The sequence below is a fragment of the Lucilia cuprina genome, chromosome 4, assembly GCF_022045245.1.
Source record: "Lucilia cuprina isolate Lc7/37 chromosome 4, ASM2204524v1, whole genome shotgun sequence".
In the NCBI taxonomy this organism is placed as follows: domain Eukaryota; kingdom Metazoa; phylum Arthropoda; class Insecta; order Diptera; family Calliphoridae; genus Lucilia; species Lucilia cuprina.
In genome coordinates this window covers 47,138,232-47,145,568 of record NC_060952.1, presented here as the reverse complement: position 1 = coordinate 47,145,568, position 7,337 = coordinate 47,138,232, and positions in this window count along the sequence as shown.

Genomic DNA, 7,337 nt, shown 5'->3' with positions numbered 1-7,337 from the left:
TTGTCGATAGATTTTCGATTAAGTCAAAATACAAGCAGAGAAAAAACGACCAAAATAAACACCAATAACAGAAATAAAAAACAATACCCAATAGTTCTGAGAATATTTAAAAGTAATCATTTGTCATGTGAATCAAATATACTTAGATAAAACTGACTACACTTTAGCTTATTCAGGGAGACTTAGTTAACTAAGGATTGATCCTATGTGAAATAACATTGAGCGTATAAAGAAGATATATAATGTACATACTATTATAATAACATTTTAATGTTTGAACTGTCAGAAATGTATTATTACCGCTTTTAACACTAAACGGATAATACTTTACACATACATACATATGTATGTATTAGGGTTGCCAGATTCCGATTCACAAAAAGCTGGACATTGGGTTGTAAAAAGCTGGACAAAACAAAACAAAAAACTGGACATACAAAAAAACTGAGAAAATTTTAATGTTGGTTTTGTATAAATAATTTCACAGTGATACACCAAAATATGTAATATCGCGACTCAACACTGCCTATATCTCTGGACTTTTTATGCAAATATACTATTCGACATCCCATAACCAAAAATTCTATAAAATATAATTTGTTAATAATTTTTTTTGACCATATTTCCGAATTTTTACAAAGTTTTCAGAATAACAAAAAACATTTTAATTTAGCTGTTATTTTGACATATAGCGATACTTTAGAAAAATATGCATCTTCACGGATTTGTTTACTAATATATTTAATAAATATTTTGAAAAATTACTCAATTGTTTACGCGCTTTAGCGCAATTTTAAAAAAAAACTCCGTACAGGACTTTTTGGAAAACAGTTTTTATATTAAAAATAGTTCCCATTTAAGCACAGATTTGACGATTTTATATATTTGACCAATTATAATAACGTGTAGCGAATGTAAGCATTGCATCCATAACTTCAGAGCTATTTACCTGTGTTAAGGCAATCATCCACATTCGCAGAAGAACTGGCTAAAATTAAGAACTGGCTAAAATTAAGAACTTAACAAGATAAAATAAAACCTAGTTTTCAGCTTTATCCATAAAATCTAAATAAAGAACTAAAAGTCGCGGTCCCAATGATACAGTTGAAGCCAAAGGTATCAAATATTTGCATGTATCGCGATTATTGATCGTCGTACGATTTTAAATGTTATTACACCTTTTGTATTTTGTTTTCATTTTCCTTAGCTATGTTACTTAAGAATATTAGTTAGATTTATACTAATAAATATATTTTGGTTTATCTCAGAATTTCGACTTATTATCACAGCATCTGTTTATACAGAATTTTAAGTAGGCCTAGAAATTGCATTTTTAGTTTCAATTTTAAATTTAATTTTGTGGACTTAATTTACTCCCACTAAATTTAATAAAAATTGGAATGGTTTTTTCATATAAGTACCATAAGTACTTTATAAGAAGTTTGTATAAAAATATTAACGGAAGGACGGACAAGATTTGTTCGCCCCATAAAGTGATTTTAAGCTCATCAGTGCACCAAAAGGTAGTAGTAATAATATTTAAAACAGAGACTTTATGTATTATTATTTCAAAATATTACAATTAAATGAATTTATTGCATTATTTACAATTTAATTATCTAAACTTACATTTTTTCGGTTAAGTCTGTCACATAAATACTAAAAACAAAAGTAAGTACAACATAAAAATTATTGCCAAGTTATTGTAGTATACTAAAAATTGTATATTTGGCTGGACAAATTAAATTTTAGCTTGAAACTGACAAGCACCAAAAAAGCTGGACAATCCAGCCAAGTCCAGCCAGGCTGGCAACCCTAGTATGTATGTATGTATGTATGTATGTATGTATGTATGTATGTATGTATGTATGTATGTATGTATGTATATATGTGTATTTCTCTGATTGACTAACCCTACCAGCAACTCAACTAACTTTATGGTTGATTCTTGGATTATTTTTAATGGAGCCAACTGACTATTTTAACATGGCGATGTCCTACGAAGTAGTCAATTGTCGAACTCTGCATGACTTTTCAACTAACTTAAAGTAAGTTACTAAAAAATTTGCTTAAATGTAACTCTTTACGTTGCCAAATACAAAATTTCGGAACAGCTTTGCATTACATTGTAATTAGCTTATAGTCAGTCTGTAAAAGTAAATAAGAAGTGGATTTTTCTTGTAGTCGACTACAAAATTGCTGACAGGGAACTTATCCAAAGACTTTGTAGGTATATACAATAGAGTGTCCCGAGAAACAGCATTTTAAAATAATCAATTATTAGAAAAATAACAAGTGAGAGTGTTATATTCCGTTGTGCCGAATATTAAATACCCTCCACCAGCAAGCTGCTTTTTATTGAAAACTATCTAATTTTCAGATAACTAGAAATTGCGATTTTGAAATATCTATAAAATAAATATTTTATATTTTTCTCACATTTAGTAGATTAATATGAATTGTGAAAGGAACTCCTACAAAAAGGGACAACCTAATGTGTTTTTATGTACACGCAACGCACCGACAACTATCCGTTTGTGTTTACAGCTATCTTATACATCCATTGATCCCAACTAAATTTAAGTACGTATTGGGGTATACACATTTCGTGTCTTCTCTTCTTATGTACAAACAGTATCTCTCATAAGTATTCGAATTTAGGTATACTATGAAAAGAAACTAAATTATTAAATTTTATGCGTGCAAAATAAATAAAAAAATTGTTATATTATCTAGGCAGTCTTTAGGTTTCATATCACACTTTTTAAAATTTCAAAAATTTACATTTACTTAAATTAAGCTTTTTTTAAAAGAAGTCTACAAAATTACCTCACAAAAGTATTCGAATTTTTCCTGTATTTCACATTTCATCATATTATACGAAACATAAAATTAGAAAAATGTTTTTGTCGCTTATCAACCGAAGGGATATATTTTTGGCCCATTTGGGCCACAATTTATGGGATAGTACCATTTTTTTATGTAATATCATTAAAATGTCGATTTTTGGCAATATTTGTAATTTTTTACCTCTCTTCAAGACAATAAAATAATATTTTTTGTTACAAGAATCTGTATTTAAAAGTTCCAAGATATGTATATTAATGCGATCATTCTTCTGTCTCTGTTTATAATACTAGGATAAAACATTTTCGGGGAAAGTTGTCTAGTATGTATTCTTTTAGATATCAGCTTTTATATATTTTAAGTTTTCAGTATATTGTAGAATCTGGTTAAATATTATTCACGATGATAAAAATCCCAAAATCTTTGACTTAAAGTGTTATTGTAATGGACAACATAAGTGTGAAAGTTATTAATAGTAAAAACTTATATCTACTGTAGAGGATGACGTTTTGTTTAGGCATGTTTTGGAGTTGTATTCCGCTACAATGTCGGGAAATTGAAAATATATATGTGCTAATATCTACATGAATATATACTAGCCAAGAAGAACGATCCCAAAAATACACCATGGAATGTTTAAATAAAGATCCTTACAACAAAATATTACTTTTAGATACCTCAAGGCATATAGTAGTATATAGGCGAAAGTAATAGTCAAGGACCTAAGTCCCCTGTTAAAGACCTAACTGGTGAGAATGTATTAGTAGAAGCACAAAAACAAACACAGTTGTTCAAAAGGTACTAAATAAAAAATGTATTTTTTGGACGTTATTCTTTGTGTGTTATTAATGAAATGTTATATGGCAGTGAATGAAAATATTAGTTATTTATTTTTTTGAAAATATATTTTATCTCAAAACATATTATAAACACGTCTTTTTGTTATTTTTTTGTTGAATTAAAAAAAGTATGTAAAATACATTTTTAATTTTCAATACTAAAATGTACAGCTTTTCATTTTTCAATTTTATTTAAAATAAAATGTCAAAGAATAAAAATTTTTTTTCGTTTGTAAAATATAACTTATTTTCGGGGTTTAAAAAAAATAATAAACATTAAGTTTAAGTGATAAGAAAAACTAATAAGTGGTAATATCCTCGCAATTTTGCGAAGAAAATTTGATGTTTAGTGAGTGCATTTAGTTCTCAGAAGCTTGTTTTATTCTCTCAGAGCTCGTCTGTGTGAAGAGAATAAAAATTTTTCTTTGAAAACCCCTTCAGTTTCGCCTATATGTACTACTATATGCCTCAAGGAGTCTAATAAATCTCAATATTAAATTTTGGAATTATCTCAGGAAAAAAGGGAAAAATAAATGAAAATGTGGTCAAAATCCGTCATTTTAATGATATTACTTTCCGCCATTTTATTGCTTCCCAAATGGGCCAAAATATATCCCTTCGGTTGATAGTAACCCTTTAAACAATTTTAAGCAAAAAAACCATTTGATTCTAATTGTATGTTTTGTATAATATGATGAAATGTGAAATACAGGAAAAATTCGAATACTTTTGTAAGGTAATTTTATGGACTTCCTTAAAAAAAAGCTTAATTAAAGTAAATAAAGATTTTTCAAATTATAAAAATTGTGATATGAAACCTAAGAACTGCCTAGATAATATAACAAACGTATTTATTTTGCACACAAAAAATATTATTACATTTGGTTTCTTTCCATAGAATTCCTAAATTCGAATACTTATGAGAGACATATTAGATATATTAATAAAGGTATTTTCAGACTACAATACTGAATATTAATACTTGTCAAAAATCATGTAGTATAATACAATTTCGTAGTCAAAATACAATTTGATTGATTATGACAAAAAATACTTCTGATTCTTATGACATACCGACAATATTTTTAAGTTTTTGAAAATTTGAAAAATTTCTGATTTTTCAAATGTATCAAAGTTGTATTTAAAATAAAGAAACTTTAAAAACAATTTCCTTGTGATAAAAATAAACAGGAAAATAAAATAAATTGAAAATAAACAAAAAATAAAAAAACAGGAATATCATTGAATTTATGAAAGTAAGAATTGTTAAATTTTTGTCTAAAATATTTATGTATTTTTCTTACAGATTTTTTGACATACCGACAAAATTTTATAATATTTTAATTTTGAAATGTGTTAATTCTCAGTATTGTCGTCTAAAAATACCTTAAAATGTAATGAATAGATTCCAGGCAAATAGAATAAAAAGAACAAAGTTTTAGAAACGCGTTGGATTTGCAGATTTTGTAAATATATTTCATTTAAAATTTTGTAAATAATAATTCCAGTTGTCCCAATCGAATTTATCTTGATTTTTTAATAATTATTTACACAATCCCAAACAAAATGATATGTTAATTCGAAATACTTCACCAGAACGACGCTTTGCTGATTTTTAGTGCAAAAGTTGATCTAAATATTTCAAAAACGTATAAATTTACAGATTTTCGATCTGCCACATCTGACACCCAACCCATATAAAAATATGCAACAATAGGTACAGTACTTTAGTTTTTAAAATTTAATTTAAATGATTAAGTTTATATTATATACGTATCTAACAATAGGTTTTCAGTGCCGCCAATGAATTTCGTGTTGATATGGTTTTTAATTTCTGAAGCACAACGTTATATATGTATATACATTAAGCTACCAAGTAGTTTTGATCAGGTCACTATGAAGAAATGATTTCTTTACGTCAAGTTGATGAAATGCATATTTAGTTTGTAAACTGGTACAGATGCAATGATCAGTTTCGGATAAAAAAGTAGCGCCTACTTACAATACTCAATTTTCACATTAAAAATATTATGAAAATAATTCGGAATTTCGAATAAATCCATCCTATAATACATTTTTTACGTTTACACTATAATAGTTGTAATACATTTAAAAAAACAGTAACATTTTTGAAAATCAGAATGCTAATTACATTGTCATTTCATTTGGGAAATTTCAAGTCAAGTGACTCAACTCAAAAAATTGATTTCGACGAAATTAGATCACTATTGGTTAGTAGTAGTTGAATTCGGCTGTATCGGTAAATACTCATACGATTAACTGTCAATCCAGTTGTGTCTCACACTGGAGAAGACGTCTAAATATTTTGTTTGTTTTTATTGTAGTTAAAAAATGCATACCGAATACGTATGTCCAAAAAATCAGTAATATTTTTGAAAATTAAATTACGAATTATGTTTAGACTAGAAAATTGTATTATGATACAAACATTTTTGACAAATGTTAATACTCAGTATTGAAATACCTTAAAAGATAAACAGTTTTGTCTAAAAAATTATATTTATCCATCAAGATATTAACTTTGTTCCAGAACTTTTCTGGTTAAAGAGAATTAATGAATTTTCTCTTCGTACGGGAACAGAAAAAACTAAATTTATCTTTCAATAAATAACAAATTTAAAAAAAACAAGTAAGAGTGCTATATTCGGCTGTGCCAAATCTTATATACCCTTCACCATAGTGTATTTTAAACATAATTGATCTTACAGACTAGTTAATAAAAACATTGAAAAAATTTGAGTCGATTTAAGCCGAATGTTTCGGCGGCGGCTCAAGCAACTAAATATAGTTCGGCGGCGGCTAAGCTCCGACTCGAAACCGGTCGACTTCGACCTCTGATTCATTGCTGGTAAACATTGACGAGACGTAGATTTTGTTTTTGTTTATCGTAAAAAAATTGTTTTAAAAAGCACTTGGAAAAAATTTGTGTTAGTTTTAAATTTCAAACTTACATTATTCGCATAAAAATTATTGTACAATAACTCACAATCTACTCTCATATAATTGAAAACGTTTTAAATACTTTTTTCTATTCATCAAAAAATATATTGGCAAAACAAAAGGGAAAATTATTTTATTTTAACAAAAAATGCAAATCATATTTTTTTGCTGTGTATACTTTGTATGTTTGAATTCCAAACATACAAAAAAATACACAGCTGAATAAAACCAAATACATCTACACACACACGTGTACATCTTTTTCTATGTATAGTGCTTTTGTTGCTTTTTTAACAATTTTTTGATGAAATTTTCAGAGGTTGTCTCGGATTTTTGCTCATATCTCCGTTATTTATAGACCGATTTTGCTGATTTTAAATAGCGATCTTCTCGAAAGCATGTCTAATAGAATTATTGAAGATTCAGACATCGCCGATATCTGGGGTCCTCTAAAAACTGATTTCAACAGACAGACAGACGGACAGACAGACAGACAGACAGACGGACATGGCTTAATCGACTCCGCTATCTATAAGGATCAAGAATATATATACTTTATAGTGTCGGAAAATTATATTATAGAAATTACAAACGGAATGACAAACTTATATATACCCTTCTCACGAAAGTGAAGGGTATAAAAATTGTTTTCAATGTACATTTTATTTATTTTTTGGGTTTTAATTAGGA